General features: G+C 41.0%; 1 protein-coding gene across 5 annotated transcripts in view; it reads left to right on the top strand.

Annotated features, from left to right (window-relative positions):
• Nucleotides 1–22,848, top strand: part of FARS2 (phenylalanyl-tRNA synthetase 2, mitochondrial) — a 517,158-nt gene that overhangs the window by 51,835 nt on the left and 442,475 nt on the right. The gene's annotated exons all lie outside the window — the stretch shown is intronic.

Genomic DNA, 22,848 nt, shown 5'->3' with positions numbered 1-22,848 from the left:
CTCTAGGTGACTTCTGTCTGCAAAACGTGTTAAGATTCAGATTTTGTTTCAGTAGGGCTTGGTGGGGCCTGAGATTCTAACGGGCTTCCAGGCGGTGCCCATGTTGGTCTATGCACCACGTGGTGGATAGCAAGGCTTTGCTGTCGAGATATATTATCTCTCCCTGTGTCAGAGAGTAGCAAAGCTGCTTGGGTTATCTGATGACATGGGATGACATAGGCTAACCAAGTACCTCTGGCCTTGGGGAGTTGCAGTTAAAAAAGAAATGTGCCTGGTTACTATGTGCTAGCACAGTTCTCAGAGCTTTACTTGCACACTGAATCCTCTCCTGGGTCGTAGGAGGTAGACACTATTACTATCTTTTACAGATGGGGAGATGAGGCACAGAGAAGTTAAGTAGCTTGAGCAAAGTCACATGAAGTAATGAGTGAAAGAGCAGGGCTCTGAACCAGGCAGTGTGGCTTCGGTACCAAGCTTTGAAATTATTGCGCACTTTCTGAGCGTGTGGGGGGCTACAACTGTCAGCAGGGAGAGTCGGCTCACGGTGCAGAAGTGAGAGTGTCTCAGTTTGGGCAGTGGAGTGGTTCCAGAAGGAACGCTGAGTTCAGGACTGAGGTCAACATAAGGAGGGCTGAGCAACAGAGAGCGGGACTGTGTGGTTCATGTTCAGTGGACAGGGTTAGTGGAGGAAGAAGCCACACAGGGTGCCAGCTGCTGAGGAATGAGAGTAAATATAGCAAACTTCTATTAAGCATTCATAAGTGTCAGATACTGGGGTTTACATTTGTTATTTCATTTGACCCTGATGACGATCCTATGGTGCAGGTACAAATCTTTTAGAGAAGGAAACTGAAGTTCAAGAGAGTAATTTTCCCAAGGTCATCTAGGGAGAAGAGTAGCTTAACTTGAATTTTAAGTCGGTGCCGTCTGATTTCACAACCTCTGTCTGAGGCTTCTTTGCCCTGCTGCTTCCCTGGCAGGGACTCAGTGGGGAAGTGAAGGTATAGAGGAGAGAAAAGAACCTGATCTTTGACACTAGGGTATAAAGAGGTGCCTGGACACAGGGATGAGGGGCAAGAATGCAGGAGCAGCTCCTGGGACCGAATGGTTAAAACTGGACTGAAGATCTCTGAGATTTTCCTGAGTAGGGCTGGTGCCTGGATTGGCACAGGGCTGAAACTGCATGTGGGGTTAAATGGCCCCGAGGTGAAGTCGGTCGCCATCTGATGGTTCAGGCTCGTTAGGGCTGAACACATATCTTTACCTCCTGTGTCTTCATCCTTGTGTCATCTCCGGAGAGCCATACCTGCCCTCCCTTTGACCCTGCCCTCCCCACGACTCTGTTTCTTAGACAAACGTGTTTGCGGCCACGTTGGCTGCTCCCCAAGCCCCCTGCTTCTCTGAAAGTGAAAAGTTGCTTCTGTTTGCCTTCCTCCATCCTTGTGATTATTGCATTTCTTGCCACAGACATTTCTCATTGCTCCCAATATGAAAATCTGGGCTTGTTACTTTAACCAAATGATTATACAGCCCCACGTGACCTCAAATAAATTTTTTAAATGGATAACTAAGCTGATAGTACGTGAAGTGCGCCCGGGGAATTCTCTGCCTCAGGATGCTCGTAATGAAGGGAATTGACTGGGGTTAGCAGATGGACACTGCTCATTTTTTGGCAATCATTGACAAGTACGCAACACCTCCAGGTGGCTCTCCACGGACTGCTCTGTGTGGCTCAGCCCATGATGCCCGTGCGTCTGTGGAATGCTAATGGTCCCTCTTCCTCCCTGGATAACATAGCAGGCTGCATGGTCTGCTGTGGCTCTTTCTTTATCCTTGAGATCAAAGGCATGCATATCATTTTAAAATAAAAGATTCTCTTTTAATTATAGAGGCATCATAGCAGTATTACAAAAAGCTTAGAAATAGAGAAGGGGAAACATCCACATTTACCACCCTAAAACATGGTAATCAGTTTTTAAACAGTTGTTCAGTGGCTTTTCATAGTTGTACCAGTTGTTTTGTATATACATTTCCCCTTATTGCTGTATAATCTCCATAGTTACCATTTGAATGGCTGTATCGTATTCCGTTGTGATGCCACATCATTAATTAACTCTGTTGTTGACATGTGCATTACTTCCAACTTTTTACAATTACTAATAACAGTTCAAGGCATACATTTGTGCATGTAGCTATTTTCATATTTTGAATTAGTTTCTTATGATAGAGTCTCAGATGTGGCATTACTGGGTCAAAGAGTATGAACATTTTTATGGCTTCTAAAATGTATTGCCAGATGGCTTTCCAGAAGAGTGGAGGCAATTTACAAGGCCACCACAAAGGCATTCATTTCCCAGATGGCCAACTTGGTTAGGGATGCAGCCTCTCACAGTAGATGAGAAGCTGTGTCTGTGTTTGTGTTTGTGTTTATGTGTGTATAAAACTTGTTGGTGCCTTTGTGTATTGATTTAAGCCCAGTGACACCATGCATTGCCTTTGTTAATAGGAATGTACTAGATGTCTACTGACAACATAATGGTCATCCATTAGTGTTTAAAATAGATGTGTGCTTGCTATGGATTAAAGCAAGGTGTAGGTGTTTCCTCTTTTCCTAGAATTCGAACTTTTAAAAAAAATTGACAAAGATGAGTTGACAAGAGCATTCAGCCAGTGTGACTAGGTTCTTAGTGGCTCCCTTTTTTTAAGGAATACCTAGTGATTTGGAGGTGAAGGTGGAAGTCAAAGGAGCTTGCTAGGAGCAGTAGTGGGAGGGCACTGGAAGTAGCTGGGCACGTGCTCAGAAGAGGGCCTATTGTGGATTGCACAAGGCACCTCACCTCACCTGGTGAGGACAGTCTTTTGGTTGCTGAATGGAGTGCTTGTGTTGAGAAGGATTTTGAGGTCACACCTAGGCTCAGTGGGAAAGATACTGTGATTAATTAGCAATTTGTTTGAGATTTTTGTCATTGCAATTTTCTTCAATTTGTTATCTATCCAATTGGATTATAAACATTTCATGCCTTCATGTAGGAATTGTACCTTTTAAAATTATAATTTTCTACCCATTTCCTAAAGTGTCTAGCACATTGTGTTGTATATGATGTATGTATATGGTAGTTTTGTGTGCCCTGATTGAATGAATGAGGGAATATACTACTTTATCCTCATAGTCCCAGGCATTTTATCAAAGCCCTGTGTTTAAGTAGTGGGATCCCACAGTTTGCCTGCTCACATGTGAAATGTCCAGCATACCTCACAGGAGTAAAGGAAAGGAAATTTCAACTGAGAAACTTAGGGAAGGTAATGCCACAGAGACCTTTGACTCATTTATATAACCACCCAAATCATTTAATGAGACCTCATTGTTTTATACAGGCGTAAAGTCAGTCAAATAAGAGCAAATGGCTTCCCCACCATCACACAGAACTCCAAGTTGGGTCCTGATTCCTGGTCCAATGTCCTTTCCTCTACACCTTGTTGGGAGAACTTGGCATGCTTGTTTTGCTTGTCCCTCTCCCACCATAGCCCCTACAGGTATATATTGGGAGTTTTCTTTGCTGTCTCACCATGCTTGTCCTCCCATGTAACTGAATTAGGAATGAGTTTAGAGATTGTGGCCTTGAGGCAGTAGTCAGATGGGGGTATGAAGATTTATACTGAGTGCCAAGAGACAGTGCCAGATCACAATTCAATTCTATTCAAAGTTACAGCGTTGCCTTATCTCCAGTTTGGAATATAACCTTTTTTCATTTTAAAGGGAGAACGTATAATGGTAGATGTGGTACATGATTTGAGTGTGTATTTGATACAATTGTGATCCTAATAAAACTGCCATTCTGATCCATATGCCTAGTGTAGAGATTTAAGGTTGTTAAGGGAGCATTAACTTTGAGCTTCTTGATTTATCTTCTGTGACTGAAATCTAAACTTCAATATTGTATCAACTCCGTGGTTGTTTTTCCTGCTTTCTTTCCAGAACCCCTTAGCCCCAATCTGATGAGCACATTTGGTTCTGTAGTTGAGATTCAGAAGCTAAATGCATTAATAGTGAGGGAAGTATTCACGGTGAATGTCGAATGAAATGACTGAGGAGACAAAGCAGGAAAGAGAATTAACAGTCTACTGGTTCTTTTAACAGCCATGTGATGGCTGCCCTGGGAATTGAATGATTTGTAGATGACTGGATCCTGCTCATTCCATGGTGGCTTGAGGCCCCTTGAAATTGATGTGAACTTCGTAGGCTGTCAGCAGTTACAGCCACTGGGTAATCAGGTTTGGAATTTATGGCTATTTACATTTCAGAGGGCCTTTACTATGTTTCTGTAATTTTGGATTAGAAATGCTTGTCCTTGATATAACTGTTTTTTACGCATGGTGCTACAGTGTTTAAGCCCCTTCACATTCCCAGTGTGTCCCAGTGTGTAAGCCACTTTCTTTCTGGGACAGCAAAAAGATGATCTACTTAATCCTCCTTTTGGATTAGTAGACAGGAGGATTTTTCTCTGCTTCTCTGCTAGACTAGCTCCATACTGTCTTCTGTACAGTAATACGTCACATGGTGAAAAGAAGTTAGAAGAGTCTTACTGACCTGCTGTTGATAAATATTTTCCTACAGTGTGCTGAGGTGGGCGGATTTTGACTTTGCTTGGTTTTGAAGGGATTAACATTTTTTAACTGATAAATATGAACTTGTCTTGAAAAACTTAAAAAAAAATTGAGAGAAAACTTATCTAAGACCCCTCCAATGGAATGCAAACCACTTAGGACATTTTAAATTTTATTTCATTCTTTTTTAATGCATAATTTTTATGTACTTGTAATCTGTTTATGAAAACTTGGTATTTGAAAAATTATTACGTATGTTTTTCTTTGTTATTATATGTTTTTTCCTAGAGAAGCTTCATTTTCCATCGAGGGGCATTTGTTAAAATCTTTAATTGTTCTTTCCACATGTTATCCAATGGTTCAGTCCTTTACTTATCAGTGGGATGTGAGAGGCTAATGGCACTGTCCATCAGTAATTATGACTAGCGAGTTGGCTGTCTCTTCACTCAGTAGTGGCCAGACCTCCTCTTTCATTTGAGAGTCATTGATCTGAACGGCTCATATATTTTTCCAATTAAAATTATCCTCTAGTGGGCTTTTTGTGCATTAGTTCTTTGGGATGTTTTTTCAGAGTAGAATTGCTGTCCATAAAAGGGACATTTTGATAAGTTCTATGAGACATTTTGATATTTTACACACACACGTGCACACACCCATGCACAATTTACATCGTATCGTATTGTATATATTGTTTTCTGCAGGTTGCCACTAGTAATCTCAAATGTATAAACCTAACCATATACTACACATAACATTGGGTATTATTGCTGTTTTAAGTTCGTTAACTTGATAGGCAAAAAATAGCATCAAGTTTTAAATTTCTTGGCTTAGTAGTGAGCCTGAACACTTCAGCACACATTGATTAGCTACTTGATCTCCTGTTTTATGAACTAATTCATCGTGGCCTTGAAGTTGTAGTGGTTAGAAAGGAGTGGCATCTGTCAGAATCTCGGGGAGGGCACTAACCCAGAGTCTCGGGGTTAGGAAGCAAGCTGCTGTGCAGCCTCAGGGGTCAGCCTCCAGGCTCCTGACCTGAGTTGGCAGGAAAGCACTTACACTGCCCACGTTGCTTTAGGAAGACAGGATCTCTCAACACTGAAGTAAACGCTTGTTTGTTTTTGACCTTACTACTGCTTCAGTTTGAGTTGGCAACTATTTGCAATTTATATGGAGATTTTTTAAGGACAGTAGGGAAGGTGTGAGATTTTTATGTTTATCAAATAAAATGGGTCATGGATGTGAGAATTTTTTCGCTTTTTAAAAACAGCTTGCTACAAAATTCTTCTTCCTTTCTTTTTCTTCTTATTTCCTCAATTTGTTGAGTGTCTCCTCTCAACCAGCATTCTGGGCTGAGAGAATGCCACATGCAAAGGCCTCAAGGCAAAAAAGGGAGTGATATGTCCCGGGAAGAATGATGAAACCAGGGTACCTGGATGTATACAAGGAAGACCTGGATGAAGTCACAGAAGGCGGGAGGGAGCCCAGTGATGCAGACATTAGTAGGTCGGGGCAAATGCTATGGCAAATCACCAAAGGATTTGTGTTGCAGGCATATGATTCACAGAAGCATCACCCTGGAAAGGTGATGCTTCCTCACCCAAGAGAGGAAGAAGCAACTCCCGATGGGTGCCTCCTGGAGAAGCCAAGGCAAGAGGTGATGGTACCCTGTGTGCTTGTGCTTCCTCAACCATCTCTGGTGAAGGGCCATAAGTTTTTATTTCTAATCTGTTGTACACTGATACTGTTATAGAATACAAGGAACATGGATTACCAGAAGAATGACCATGAGCTTGAATGTGACAGTAATGTCAAATTGCTACAAAAGTTTCTATGTACTTACTCTCGCCTTGTGTCCTTACTTTATCATGGGCTGGTATCAGGTGGACCACACTTTGATAGCCTTGGCTGACAATGCAGCTCCAACGTTAACAATGTGTTGCATCTTTTCTGTGGATCAAGCCGTGGTATATGGCTAACAACTGTATTAGTTCATTAGGGGTGCTGTAACAAAATATCATAAACTGGGTGATTTATAAACAATGGAAATTTATTTCTTACAGACCTGAAGGCTGGGGAGTCCAAGATCAAGGGACATATTTGATGTCTGATACGGCTTTCTGGTTCATAGATGGCACCATCTCCCTGTATCATTATAGAAGAGGCAAGGAATCTCTTTCAGGCCTTTGTAATAAGGGCACTAATTCCATGCATAAGGGCTTCGCCCCTGTGATCTAACCACCTCCCACTGGCGCCATCTCTAAGTACCATCACCTTGGAGATGAGAATTTCAATATATGAATTTTGGGGGCACACAAACATTGAGTTTATAGCAACTATTTACACCATACAATGTGGTGTGTACAAGATAAACAGTGGGATATGAAGTAAAGGTTGTCTCTGCCTTTCAGATTTTATAGTCAGGTTGAATTGGGAGAGAAGTAGATTAATATGAGGCATATATTGCAGATAGACTCTCTAAGACGTACTAAAGGATTGGTTGTGGAAGATTCGAGGAGAAGGAGGACTCAAGGTTGAGAGGCAGGGATGGGGCACTGTTTCCAGAGGGGAGGGAGACACTTTCTTTAGACTTGGCAGGATTGTGTGAGATTCTTGTTCGTCTTGAACTTTTATGTTTTAGAGAGATGATATACTAATTTCATAAAAGCAAAAAGATTAGCATACTGATACAGATTTGAAATGAATTTCCCTGATGAGATGCTGCCTCTAGGAAGAAATCTGGGTGGCTAAGGATAAGGGTGGGGGAGTTTCGAATTTTGTACTGTGCCTGTGTACCTACTCAGTAAAATGTGTTTTAAAATAGGTTTCTTGTGACAACTAAAATAATAAGATACCTGTGGATAAATTTGAAATAAGAAATGTGGAAGATATATATGATGAAAACTTTAAAATACAAGGAGATTTGCTAGAAGAGTTAAATGGAAAAAGAAACAGGTTAGAAAGGAAGACAATATTGAAAGATATCAGTTCCTTATAAATCCAATAATCAATGAAATCCTAATTTAAAGAGCAACAGAGTTTTTGTTGCTCTTGTTGTGCAGATGAATTTGGCACACTGATACAAAATCCATCTGGAAAAATCAAATTGTGAGAATAACTTGGAAAATTCTCCAAAGAGAAGTAATGAGGGGCAACTTGACTTACTGGATGTTGGATACATTATGAAGCTATAATAATTTAAACATTAGAACTGAATAATTTAAGATCTTGCTGCAGAAAAAGAAAAAGGGACACAGATCAATGGAACAAAATAATTGTTCAAAACTAAACCTGAAATGGACCTGAAATTAAATTATGATAATGATGGTTTTCACATCACTAGGGAAAATAAATTTTCTAGTAATTTTAAATGTTTAAGGAAACAAGAGTAAACAAAATGCAATATATTTATTTCATTCTTTATACCCAAGTAAATTCCAGATAGATAAAAGATTTAAACATAAAAGCATAAATTATAATTTCTATAAGAAAACATGAATAGATTTATTAATAATTTTGGAGTGTTGAAGGCCTTTCTTTAAGCAAGGCAAAAACCTCAAAGGTCATAAACGAATAATTGTTAGATTTGCTTATATAAAATTTAGGAAAAAAAAATACCTACAAAGGCAGTCAAAAGATCAGCCACAAACTGGCAATTATTTGTGATACATATGACCAAGAAAGAGTTGCCAGTAACAATCTTAATAAAAAAAAAAGTTATAAGTAATGAAAAAGCTATCAGTCTAATACATTTTGTGTGTGTGTGTGTGTGTGTGTGTGTGTGTGTGAATTGGTAGTTTAAGAAAAAAATACAAATGTTAAAAACAAATGAAAACGTGCAGCTTCATTGATAATTAATGGAAGGTATGTTAGTGAGACATCATTTTTGACCCGTTTGGCAAACAGTCAAACAAAAAGTAATCTAAGCACTCATGAGGGTTTGGGCAAACAGAAACTCCCTACCAAAACATAAGTTCTATAGGCGGAGGCCCTTTTTAACAAAAAATCTATTTCACTGCCATATCCTGAAAATAGAGAAATATAAGCGGTCAGTGAACATGTGGTGAATGAATGAATGCATGAAAATATTGTTCTTGGTAGAGTAAGTTGAGCAATCTCACTTGAGTGGAGTGTAGTTTAGCAATATCAAAATAAAATTCATGTGCCCCTTTCTCCAGCAATCCCGCCATTAAAAAGTTACAAAAGTTCTTCTTCTGTGCTTACAAAAGTTTGCTAAAATATGTGGGCAAGGATGCTTATTTCAGCACTGGTTGTCATAGCAGAAACGTGGGAACAGTCAGAACACATCAGTGAGGCATTGGTTAAATAAATCATGGTGCATCCAGATGATGGTATGGTTTGTAGTTATTGAGAGTGAAGAGGATCTGTATGTGCTGTCAGAGAAGGAATTCCAGTGCATTTTGTTATTAAGTAAAAAGGAAGATGTGGTACATGACCCTGTTTGTGTTAAGGCTCAAAAGGAGTATGTTTTACTGATAAATTAAATAGACGCTGCACAAGATGTGGTACATGACCCTGTTTGTGTTAAGAATCAAAAGGAGTATGTTTTACTGATAGATTAAATAGATGCCGCAGGGGTTCCCTCAACCCCTTCAAAAGGGATCACAGGAAACTTAGGAAAAGTCGCAAAAGCCACTGAGTTGGACATACAGAAGGGGTCCTGTTTCAGTCACGTGTGTGTGTGTGTGTACATTTGGTGTGTTTTATTATTCTCATTATTTTTAATTCAACAGTTATCTGAGTATGAGGTTACAGAACTTTTCATTCTTTTTACTTCTGTGTATTAAAACATACATACACTTACACAACCCTAATAAGTGTTCCTTAGAAAAAAATTTCCACAAAATGTTCTTTATTTGTTGACTGTGGTATTGGCCTCAGATCAAATTATTTATCCTATCTTCTTTAGATATAAGAAGCTGTCTTAAGATTGGGATGTTCTCAGTTTTTGACCTGGTTGTCTTATTTAGCTAAGACTAGGACCATGTGCCTCTTTTTGGCGTGGAGGGTACGTGAGAACGTAATGGTTTGTACTTGTTGGGAGGAAGCAGCTCATATTTGGATCTAACTGTCAAAAATGAGAGATAAAAAGCCACTCACAGATTCCTTTGTTCCACAGCTGTAATGTAGTTCTGATCCACACTGATATAATATATTAATTGTGGCCTCAGGTGAATGTGCCGGTTGTCTGGGGGAGCATAAGTTAGCTTAAATAACTTTCCGTGCATCATAGACTCTTTGGTGTGTTTAGGGGTTTTATGTAATACAAACATATTCATCTACAAACCATATTTGGGTACATAAAGCTCCTTGATTTCTAATGAACATTTTACATGTGTCGAATGTCTGAAACTTATAAATAATCTAGGAACAAGCAGATAACTTGGGACCATCTTCTGAAAGTGATTCAGATTATAAATTAAGCTGCAGTCCTTTTGAATGTGCCTTTAACTCAAAAGGGTGGCAGTTTAATTCATAGCATTCATTTATCCTCAGAAATTGAAGTATAAAAATTTTAATAAGAATTTATTTTGGGCTTTGCTTACTATTAATCTGTAATAAGTCTCATAGCTTATGTCTGTGTAGTATTTTTTGTGTTTCAGAAGGCCTTTTTTATACACTGTCATTTAAACTTCATAACATCCCTGAGAAGTAGACTGGGAATTTTCTTTATTATCCAAGAACTTATTGTTTGATATTTGAGGACTATATTGCCAACTTAAAGAAGATGTTAACAATGATGCAGAAGATTAGACTAAGACAGCAGAAAAAAGGAAATATCAAAACTTGAAAAGTTTAAGTCATCTCTAGCCGCTGGGAATGTGCTATGGAGGAGGGTTTTGAAAAGTAGGGTTATTTCCAATGCGTGTTAGAAAGTGTAGGGCTCTCTCTTCTTGCCTTCTGTTCTGGGCTCTCGTTCCCTAAAGAAGTGCCTCTCAGATTTTCAAGACCATAGTGCTAAGTATCAATTATAAGGAGTCCAACCTGGACTCAAATAAGAATTTGAGTGCCCAGTATGTGCAAGCACTGTAGTAAGTGCTGGAGGCACGGTGTTGAACAGCAAAGGCACCGTCCTTTTTTTTAGGAGCTTACATTTGGGGCTTCCTGTTGGTGACTTGTGGTCACTGCGGTGGACACATTCCTGCCCCCAATGAACCTGGGGGATACTGTCAGGTCAATGAGCAGTCCCAATACCTTGTGTTCAGTGATATAATAGGGGATGTATGCATTGCTGGAGAGCACATAGCTATGGCATCGAATCCAAATTTGAGGACTCTGGGATGGGAGAGGGAGAGTGAGAGGGAGATGGAGAGGAAAAAAAAAAAAAGAAAGAAAAAGTGTGTGGTGGTACTGCAGAACAACCTAATCAGCAAAGTACAACCAACCAACACCCCCTAACACAAACTTCAGTGTTGTTTACACATACAGTGGTTCATTGAAAGATCATCAGATAATGGCTTATTAAAGGATCATCTGAATTTGATGTTAGAAAATCACCTGCCCCTTGTTATCAGGCTGGAACGTGCTACCAAATTCTCTATGCAAATCGCAGGTTGTCTGTCTGCTGAGGGCTGTCCATACTCAGACAGACTACCATCAGCTCCTTCTAGTTTCCCAGTTATTCTAATTTACTACTGGCTTTATATTTTGCTCTGTAGCTCATCTGTAGTACTTACTGCATAAAGGCTAATTGATGCGGAGCCATACCTTATCGTTTTAGCTGATTCCTGGCTGTATTCCCTAATTACATATCACAGCTTTCACAACGCAGATCTGCATTTATTGCTGTCTCGTATATATTTTCCTGGTTGGTAACTTCATATGGATTTCTCCAGTAGGCAGTTTTTGTTAGGACATTTTTTAGAACTCTACTATAAATTGAGTTTAGCTATTTTGGGAAGGAGATTTGCACAGGACTTAATGGGGGAGAAGTGTTCAGAGGGAGGGAACAGCCTAGGTGGAGCTAGGTGGAGCTGCATAGATGTAAGAAAGCATAAGAAAGTATTGAAAACAGGGAAATGATTTTTATATGTGGTGGAGAAGTGGTAACAGGTGAGCCTAGAGAGGTAAGTCATTGGTTCAGTGGTTCCTAAACTTTGCTGCACAATGGAGTCACCTGGGAATTTAGAGGAAAATTAAATTAAAAAAAATAAAATAAAATAACCTCCCAATCCTTAGCTCCTCCCCACCTCCTGTGCCCCAGACATTGTGACCTAATTGGTATGTAGTGTGCCGGGGCATTGCGAATTATAAAACCTTCTCAGATTACAATGCATAGCAAAATGTGGGCACCTCTGAGCCAGTTTATTAAGCATCTTACGAATTAATGCTAAAGCATTTGGATTTTATTCAGAACAGGATTTATGGCATCGAGGAACCACTGAAAGTCTTTAACCAGCAGATGTGTAAATTAGAAAGATCCTTCAGATTGCTTTGGTGAAACTGGATCGAGGAGTCTAGGCTGGAGGCAGTGAACCTGGTTGAAGGTCCCTGAAGGTTAAGGTGGCTGGCCCCTTGGAGGAGGGAGTGGCAGTAGAGGTGGAAAGAGGCAGATGGTTAGCTGGGATATTGAAGAGGTGGATTCAGCAGAATTGTTTATGGATAGCATGGGTGTGATGGATGGGACAGGTGTGTGGGGGTGGAGGGAGGGATGAGTTGAGCTTAGGTGGGTGGGAGCAGGGAGAAAGGGATGATCCTGGGAGATTGTTTCCATGTTTCAGCAGGGGTCACTCTACCAGACCTGCTGAACCAGGGTGACCAAGTTATACTAGTTTCTCCTCTCAAGAGGTAGCTGAGAAAATCCATTAGCTGTTTGCTGAGCACTCACCTTATATGATAAACTGCCTGGAGTCTGTTTTCTTCCAGGCAGAGGTGATGCCTTGTTCCTCCTCAGTTTGAGTGGGTGTTTTTTTCTCTAATGATTAATCATCTTATAGCTCATTTGCATGAGACATCTGTGGCCTTGATTAAGGGGGATTCTCCTCACACTTGTGACCCACGCAGGTCCTGGTCGATATGGGGTTACCACTGGCTCAGTGGCCTCCAGAGAACTTCAGATCTCTTGTGCAAAGAATGAGAGACAGCTGGGGAAATACAGATTTCATTACTCTTTCATGTAATTGAATTGGAAATACATCTCAGTTTTATCTGAAAAGTTTTTGGAGAAATGTGAGGCAAATTTTATGTAGCAATCTAGTGTTCTTTGAGAAAGAAATACAACCTCTGTAACAAAAGTTCAGTTGTGTTCTTTCTTTCGGAAAATCCAATATACAAAAATCTGAATTTACAAAGCAGGCACATTCTGTGTAGAGGTAGTTGGCGGTTGATGATTTTGGTAGCGAATTCTTGGCTTTGTGAAAAGATGTCCTTTGAGAATCTTTTGTAAAGTAAGTTTTCTATGTTCTTTAAGTGACTTGGATTTTAGGAATAAATTTTTGGAATAAGTAACAGCCTATCTGGGTATTATAATGTATATAATCTACTATGTATTGTTATGAGAATCTTGGCCAAGGATTAGCAAGGATTAAGACCCCTTTGCCCCCATATAATGCTAAAATGTCAGACAAAGGAAGTCTTCCTTTGTGTATACACTGTCTAGCCTTTCCCCATTACTGTGTCTTTGGTATAAAGTTTTCCCATCTCCTTCCTTGCATGCAGCGCCTAAAGATCTCCACAGTGAAATCGAATCCCTGTGTGTGACATTTTGGTCTGTTGACATCAATGTAATTCTAAAGTCATAAACTGTAATGAAATTCACTATAGATTTATCTAGGTAAGCAAGTAAGTCTTGAAGCCAAAAATCACAGGAGTAAATGGGAAAATCATTTGATGGTGAGAAAAAGGAGCAAGGAGAAATGACGAAATCACAATCTAAAAACCAAACAAAACCCATCTACAATCTGAAAAACAGCAAGTTTTTCCCCAGACACCAAAATCTACTCTTGCCAACATATTATTTTGAATATAATGTTTGTTTCATTTCTAAAGGGTATATTGATTTCTTTCTTTCTTTTTTGGAGAAGAAAGGAAGGAATAGAGGACGCAGAATACCTCACACATTTGTGATGGGCTGGTTATAAATGCACGTTCAGAGGCACATGACCATGATAAACTACCATCTAGGAAACTGCTTTATTTAAATGAAGTCATTTCCCTCCTGCTCCCTTACAGGGCATTGACAAATGAGTGGTGCATGAGGAAGGGAGAAGCACGTAGTGCTGATGCTCACTGTGTCATGTTGCAGGGGCTTCATCATGGAGAGGGATGCTGATGGTGATCCAGACAGCCTAACTGGCAGCCCGAACTGACTAACGGAGCCATCTGCCTGTTGGCTGACATCTGGTTTCAGAATTTATTTATAAAGAAAGGATCGTTGTAATCAAAACAGCCAGAGAGATTTTAAATGTCAGATGTACTGGGAAAGATTCACTTAGGGTGACTGACACTGTGGGAGGGATTAGCAGTTTCTCTAAATGCTTGTATGTGCACAGTGTGTTTCTCCTGTGTGTAAGTAGTACTTTAAGACAGCATGTTATAACAAGGTATTTGAAACAAACATATGTTTTGGAAGTTATGAACATTGTAAATGTAGAGGAGTATAAAACTGCTCGAACGACACATTAATAAGCCAAAATATTAATGAAACAAAATATAAAGAGCTTGAACGTCCGTACTCCTGTCCTTGCAATAAGAGAAAAGACTGAGCAAACTGAAAATCAATGACTCTTCCTAGACCCATGGGAGAACTGAGGTGACTGGGTAAACCGCTTCCCTGAGAAATGGAGAGAGGATACCTGGAATGACAGGTTACCAGAAACAGAAGTCCAGGAGCAGAACCTCACTCCAACCCCCTATACTAGTGGGAACAGATAAGCTATAATTGATAAATTGCTGGGGGCCCAGCATGCACTGACTTTGAGAGTTAAAGACCGTGGGGCCCAGCGTTAGGGGAGCCGCCACACTTTCATGAATTTTAGTTCCAGGAGTCTCACCAGTGTCTCACCAAAATCCTACTTGTTTCTGGCAGAGGGAGGGGGAAAGTAACCATTTTGAAATATATCCAGAACAGGCTTTTCTCTTTAACAAAAGCCTGCTCTCAAACTATTTACCAAAGCCCAGCAGACTTAGCTTTTATCGGAGTCTAACTGACCCAAGGGATGGGAAATGCCCAGCTCTTGTCCCCTTCTAGCCTTCCTGTCTCCATTAAGGGGGAAAAATAAAGCTGAGACCCACTTGTGAAGGGCACAGCCCGGTACCTAATCACACTCACCTCCTCTCACACTCACCGCCACATCAGTTAGGCTCTTGCGTGGTAACAAGGGATTACAGTGAAAAGTAATGCAAGGGTTAAAGGAGACCAAACAAGAATACTGTAGGAAATTTTAGCCTCCGGCATCTACAGTTACAGCAAACAGTAAAAACAGCTAAATCCTACTCAGATAAACAGAAAACCTCACACCAAAAGCCTGTTTACCTCAGTTCTTTTACATAATAGGTTCTGTCTAATATTTGACAAAAAATTACAAGGCATGCTAAAAGGCAGAAAGCACAGTCTGAAGAGGCAGAGCAACCCACAGGCCCAGACTCAGGCAGAGGTTTTTGAATTATCAGAGCAGTAATGTAAAGTAACTAATATTAATATGCTCGGGGTGCTCATGGAAAAAGGGGAAGCATACACGTGCTACTACAGTTCAGACTCGAGTTCGTGGCTTTCCCGTAAACATAAATTAATACCAGGCCAGGCTGCGTGCGGTGGTTCATGCCTGTAATCCCAGCACTTTGGGAGGCTGGGGCAAGAGGATTGTCTGAGCCCAGGAGTTTAAGACCAGCCTGGGCGACATGGCAAAACCCCATCTCTGCAAAAATACAGAAATTAGCTGAGCATGGTGACATGGGCCTGTAGTTGCAGCTACTCGGAAGGCGGAGGCAGGGGGATCTCTTGAGCCAGGAGGTCCAGGCTGCAGTGAGCCATGATTATGCCACTATACTCCAGCTTGGGCAACAAAGCAAAGACCCTATCTCAGAACAAAAGGAAAAATTAATACCAGCCAAACAAATTTTTCGCAGACAAGTTTTAGTAGGCTTGCGGCTTGAGGAGCAGTCACAAGGGAGCAGCGTCCAGGAAAGGGGTCTCTGTGCTATCTCTCTGGAGGACTTCGTTCTTATCATTTTCAGGAAGTTGAGGCGGGGAAAGGAGCAACATATAGACATGTAGAGCTGGGGAACTTTTCACACCTGTGCAGTACATGGGTTATATGTCTCATTAGCCTGTTAAATCTCCACCCTTGGGTCTGATTTTTAGTATTTTAACAAGATAGGCCAGGTGCGGTGGCTCACTCCTGTAATCCCAGCACTTTGGGAGGCCAAGGCGGGAGGATCATGAGGTCAGGAGTTAGAGACCAGCCTGGCCAATATGGTGAAGCCCTGTCTCTACTAAAAGTACAAAAATTAGCCGGGCATGGTGGGCGCCTGTAGTCCCAGCTACTCAGGAGGTTGAGGCAGGAGAATCGCTTGAACCAAGGAGGTGGAGCTTGCAGTGAACCAAGATCGCACCACTGCACTCCAGTCTGGGCGACAGAGTGAGACTCCATCTCAAGAAAAAACAAACAAACAAAAAACCCCAAAAACCCCCAACAAGATAATGAGGAAAAACTTGGTGGAAGGTCAGTGCTGGAGTCCGTCTTGTCTTTAGCTGACTGGATCTGGTCAGGTTTTTATCAGGAGTGCCAGAGTCTCACTATGTTACCAGTTGAGGGTAGTTGTCCAGATTCTTGGCATCTTAAAGAGTTGGATAAAAAGCACAAACAAAGCAAGGCAGCAAAAGCAGAGATTTATTTTAAATGAAAGTACGCTACACAGAGTGGGAGCGGGCTCCAGCAAGTGGCTCAGCCTCAGTTACAGAATTTTCTTGGGTTTAAATACCTTCTAGAGCTTTCCCATTGGCTCACTCTTTTCAAATGAAGTAGTGGCCCACGACCAGTATGATTGGTTGTGGGAGGGGAAGAGTAGGTCCGCAAGCAGTCTGATTGGTTGCAGGAGGGGACCAATGAGAGGTACTTTCATTTCCGACTGCCAGTCAGCAACTGCCATGCAGAAAAGGGCGTGGTTGAAAAGGGAGTAGCCTCTGATATCCACTCAGCATGCATCGGCCTTAGGTTCCCTGCCTCCAGACCCTATTGTCCTGTCTCAGCTTCAGCAACCTGCTAAGAAGTAACTCAAGGAGATAAATGGTTAGGTTCTTCCTTATGGTTGAGAATTCTGCTTTGTCAGCTATGTTAGGAGGGGTTGTTAAAGTAGATAGCTATCCAGACATGAGCAGGTGGAGAGGCCCCCTGTACCCTCCCAGGAATGTCAGGTGACCATCAGGTGATAGTCAGGAAGTTGTTAAACTGTCTAAAATAATAATTGGTCACTACCGGTGCCAGGGAAAGGCAGTCTCCCAATAGGTAGAGGACCCCTGGACTTTTGACGAGCAGCTTCCTGATAAGATCTCAGGAGTTGGGCAAGTGGGCTCCAGCATGCACACTAAGAGGTAAAATGATGGAATTTAACTGGTATATAGCCTTCCTTTAGGAACACTCGACTGGTAAGGGAAAAAATGCCTCAAATGAGCATGTGCACAACTTCAGTAAACATACTATGCATGTGGCCCCTACCAAGTGCTGGTAGGCCACTGCTTTTGCAGACAGCCCACCCCAAGGAAAAGTTAAGGGAGGAGAAATGCCAACTTCGGACCATGCCAGTGTATAAAACCCCAAGTCAAGGGTGAGACAGTGCTCATGGATCTCTCAAGTTGCCTACTTGACCCTCTTCCACGTGTCCTTTACTTCCTTCTGTTCCTGCTCTAAAACTTAATAAACTCTCACTCCTTTCTAAAAGTTGCTTTGGTCTGTCACTCTGCCTTATGCCCCTTGGCAGAATTCTTTCTTCCGAGGAGGAAAGAATCGAGTTGCTGCAGATCTGTATGGAATAGTTGCTGGTAACGGGAAGCTTTCTGTTACCTGACCTGGATCAGCTTAAAGGGAGGCAAGAAGGTAGGGGTGGGAAATTCCTAAGCAGGAAAGCATTCAAGATGTGGCCAGACTGCTTCTAACAACCTATACTTAGATGTGGGAACAAAGAAATGACTGAAAGTTGGGATTTATAATTAAAAGGGAAACAAGACTGTAAAAGTTTGGAAAATTTGCACTCTACCCATGTGGGAAAGAAAGAAAAAGGAAGTGCTTTCCTGAAGATGTTCTTTAGAACACACAATGCTTGGGATAATGCCACTTGATAAATAGATCCCAAGGTCAAGTTGGTGCAGAAAAAGCAAATGTCCATCGTGACTCTAAAAAGGAGAAGAGTCCATGGGTTTCCAGAAGGTTTGGGCAACGTTTCACTTGAGCGTCTGGAGAAACTGGGCGCACCTTGGGAAACACCTTTCCAGTGTTCCAGTGGCATGGATGCTCCCTGGCTGTTCTAACAGATGGATCTCCCTGAAGATCTGCTGCTCTCCAGAGAGATCAACACAAGCTAGAAGCAGCTGGAGGGAGGGGATGCAGAAGTGTTAATGATGGGAGGAGGCCACAAACAGAGTAAGAGGAGCTGTCCAGAGGACTGAGGTTCACCTCTGCTGACTGCCCATCCATTAGTTCTGTGCTGGGGACCAAGCCCTTCAGCTCCCCAAGTGCCAGCTTTCTGCTGTGGCTGAAAAGCACCTGCTTCTTTCCTCCTTTGCATTCTTTGGACCTCTTAAGGTGGTACTGTGACTTGTATGAATTTTAACATCAACATTTATTTTCATAGCTGTAATATTGGTGGGAGAAAGTAGGAATTTTTGATAGGGAGAGGAGAAGTTAGAAAATAATTGATGTATTTTGGTACCTCAAGCCTTGAGAAAATGATGCTTTCTAAGACTTTCGTTTTCAGTGTCAGAGGCAGTTTGTTAGTTCATTTAAGCAGCTATAATGGCAGCAGGATAATATGAGTGACTTTTGAACAACAGAAATTTATCTCTCACAGTTCCAGAGGCTGAGAAGTTCAACACCAAGGCACCAGGAGATTAGGTGTCTGGTGAGGGCTCATTTCTCGTAGATGGCACCTTCTACCTGTGCCCTCATGTGGTGGTGGTGGGGGCCAAGCTAACTCCCTGGGTCCTCTGTTACAAGAGCATTAATCTCATTCATGAGGGCTCTGCCATTTAGACCACAGCAGGAAGCTGGCTGAATTTTGTTAGAGAAAGTTACATAAGATTCATCTCTCAGCTATATTGGAAATGTCAAGGTTACCAATGAGGGCAGGTCATTTAGAAAGGATCTGACCTTCTCTTGGACATCAAAGCAATAAAAAAAGTTATGGATTTCTCCTGATTCCATAAAGCCTTTGTTCTTGGGTCACTTGTACAAAGTGATCATTGCCCCAGTTACTCTCCTGATGTCACTATGTACCTTCCAGGTGTTAATTTCAGTAAGTATTTCATTTGTGTTTTTCATGATGCTCAGACTTCTAAAATCCTATGGGTAGAAAAGGTCTTTACACATGATGGCAGATGGTGCATTGGACTTGATGTGTTCTTGCACTGTTTGTAGAAGTAGCCTTTAAGGTGGATCTGGAAGGATGGGTGGAGCTTCTGCATGAAGAGGGGAGGAAACAGTGTGAGCAGAGGGTGGAGTGTGGCCTGTGTGATGTGTTGGGGGAAGCATTCCTGTGTTTGTTTATCTTTCTCTCTTGTCATAATTTGAGTGTGGCCTCTGTGCCTTGTAGGAGACAAGGTTAGGACTGTGCAGGGGTGAAGAGGTGAGGCTGTTCAGTCAGGGACATTTGCACTAAACTTTGCTGTAATTACTTCATCCCCATTTGGTAGGTGTCTTCTATGTTTAACTCACACCCTAGTGTCATTTTTCATCCATATAGAAATGTATCATATAAAGTGCTTGAAAGATTGTCTCTACAATCAAATCTGGTTAAATGCGGGAACCTCCAGATGCTACCCTTTCCTCCCTCATCCACTAAATCTGCCTCATATTTTGATTGCTTTTAGGAAGTCAAGTAGCCGTTTCCCAGAATCTTTAGTAAAGATTAACTAGATACTTGATCACCCACTTTCACATGTGTGTTATGACACACACAGAGTAGAGCTATTCAAAATTTATGGTGTGGTGGGACATAAATTATATCTTACATTATTTCCAACCAGCTCTTGGTGCTAAAACCTTTTGTAGATGAGGCTGGTTTGAGGCAAGAATTGAAGGGCAGATTCATTTATTGACCACATGCTATTTGTACCTGTTATATTTTAGGTTTTGCTAGAGAATGAACAATAATGGTGACCAAAAACAAACACGTGTTTACAATCTGATGAGGCAGGCAAGCTTTCATCAAATAGTCATATAAATATAAATTTAACATGGGAAGCAACTTAAATGTCCTATAGGGAAATGATAAAACAAACTGTCATTTTGTTTTGGCTTAATGTTAGGTAGCCATTGAAATTATTTCCAAGAATTGTAAAATGATTTTAATAACACTGGATAGTTTAAAAGTTTGATAATAAAAGTACAGAGTATTATCTGTCTTTTATAAAAACAAATTCATGTTTGTCAATGTATAGAAGAGCTGTTTATGAACCCCAGTGAGCAGTGTTTATCCCTGGTGATATGATGAGGAACCACAGAGCATGTTCTCATTAAGGAGTAAGTTTTTTTTTTTAAACTAGAATGAAGGTAGATTGTTTCCATTGCCTGAATTTACAATTAAATGCATTGGCTGCTTTAAGTGAGGAACTAAAGCTTTAGCATGTATTCTTTTTCTTTCTTTGGTTTGTTTCCTTTTGGTTGTAATAGGGTGGGAGGTAAGATTAGGGTCCTGGAGGGGTCATCTTGTTGTGTGGGACCCTTGTTGTTCTGGTGTAAGCCCTCACACAGAGGGACAGTGGGGCTTGCAGAGATGTGACCTTCGGGCACTAATTCCCTTTTATTGCCTGCCTAAGCAGGATTCACCTTCCTCTATATGGTGTTTATTTTGGTTTTGATTTTGTCTGCTATTTTGAAAGACAAAAGCTTGTGTTCAGAGAGAAAGCTTTAGAAGTGTTTCCAGTGAGGATTAGAGTTTGATAATTGAGTATTCCTGGACATCTGATTACCCTCTTTGTTATTGATCAATACGTGGATTGTTCTGATTAGTTTCATCATTTCACAGCGATAGCTCCCATCTTCAGTCCTTACCAAAAACAATTGTTTTACTTGAAAGCTTTCTTTTGCAAGCATCTAGTGCATTATTACTTTTATCAATTTAATAACAATTAAATCTGTGTTTCCAGGTTTTAATTTTTTTTATTAAACATCTATACATTTTGAGGGGAAAATTAAAAATAATTATTTTGGAAGTACTCATCATATACTCATAGATACAGATATTGGATATTATAGGGCATATAATTTATTTTTTATAAGATGCAAAGATTCTAGATTTTTCTCTGATCTGTAAAATGCTACCCCTCAAAAAAGTTTTTCTTTGTTTATGCTCCATAATTTATTTATTTTAAAGACCCACTGGGTCATTTAAAGTGAGAGAGCTTTGTTGGACTGAAGATAATAGTGCATAAACCTGTCTTTTATGACATCTTGGACTTAACCTTCTTTGCACAATAGAGACCCCAAGGTTTGGCCTTAGGAAGCCTGGGTTGTTCTTATGTTATGATTTGAGAGATGCTGAAAAAACCTCCTGCTGCTTTCCTTGTACCTCAGATTATACAATTAGAGACGTAGGCTTTGAAGTCTTTTTTCATTATGAGTTTCTGTTAAAATATGACAATTAGGATGTAAAGGAACTGCCATCCAGAATCTTACCAAGGTTTCTACCACCAACTGAGAGGACAGAATAGAATGACCCAGTGATGGAAGGACTCATCCCTGCTGGGCCTGAGGGAAGAGCTGGAGGGAAGCTGGCTTCCTCAAGTACTTTCCAGAGCTGATCCTGGTTCTGTAGTTGATAGAGCAGGAGTATCACCATCTTGGACAAGCACTGTCATTTTAAAATTCACCTTGATCAAAAACTGCCTGAATTCAAAGGGCATCAGCCTAATGGCTAAGGTCAGCACAACCATAAACCACAAATAACATCTTCAACCGGAAACATTCCAAACTCCTCCCCGACCAGAGACATTATAGCCCCAAGATAATCCCCTTCCACCCGGGAAGATGCCAGCTCCCAAGATAACTTCCCCTCCTCCCAGAGACATTCCAACCTGTCATAAAACTTCTCCCTCACATGGAAACATGCCAAGCTTGTGATAGACCCCGTCACCCTAAAACCAATATATACTCTTAGTCTGTAAGAGAAAGCGCTCCTGAGTGAAATCAGCCAGAAGCCCCTCTCGGGTTTTATCTAAAGTAAACCAGTCTTTAACTGTCAAGCCGCAGTTCATGTTTCCTTCCTCTTGTTTTAGCTCGTAGCAGTAGTGACAAACCCTATTGTATGGGGCTGTAAAATTATTTAGAAGAGAGAGGATCACACATATGCATTTCACCTGCTTGAAGCTGCTTGGGAATTTACTTCTGGGATTTTTTTTTTTTGTTTTGCTTTATCAATTAGTTTATAATCTATTTCACCTTTCTCTTTCCTTACCTGCCAATCACTGGTCTTTTTAGGTATTGTGGTATTATTGTGGGGAAGAGACTATGATTTTTTATTTATTTATTTTTTTTACCAAGATGTTGGTTACAATTCCATCCTACTATTCTGGAAAAATGTGGATCCCCCCACCTTTCAACCATCATCCCTTTCTTTTCTCACTTATTGCTCTGCTTCTGGCAAGTTTTTGGAACATGTCAGTGAAAAAACAGTTGAGCCCTTTTGTGAGGTAAATTTCTGTTTACCAATGTGTGAACAGTACACATACTCCAAGCATAAATATACAGTAAACTGTGTATAGACAGTGTTTGAAGAAACCCAGCTCTTTACTACCACAACTTGATGAAATGAACAATGAACTCGAGCCTTTCCAGACTTGACTGGTAGCCCCTGAGTCTTAGTCCCCTTCTAGGAAGAAGTGCACCAAGGTCACTGTGTACTTCACCCCGTGCAGGGAGGGAGAGTCACAGGGCTCTCCACCAAGAAGAGATCCTATCCCTCCTCTGTCTTATCCCTGCCTCCTGAGAGCATCATGTTGAGAGACGTGCCATCCCTGCCACAGGAAGGATTTTGTTAGCAAGCTCTGGCAAACACATCTGGTTTCTTGTACAT

This window comes from Macaca mulatta, chromosome 4 (genome assembly GCF_049350105.2).
Source record: "Macaca mulatta isolate MMU2019108-1 chromosome 4, T2T-MMU8v2.0, whole genome shotgun sequence".
NCBI classification, from domain to species: Eukaryota; Metazoa; Chordata; class Mammalia; order Primates; family Cercopithecidae; genus Macaca; species Macaca mulatta.
The sequence above is the reverse complement of the archived record's forward strand: the minus strand, read 5'-3'. Positions and strand labels throughout refer to the sequence as shown.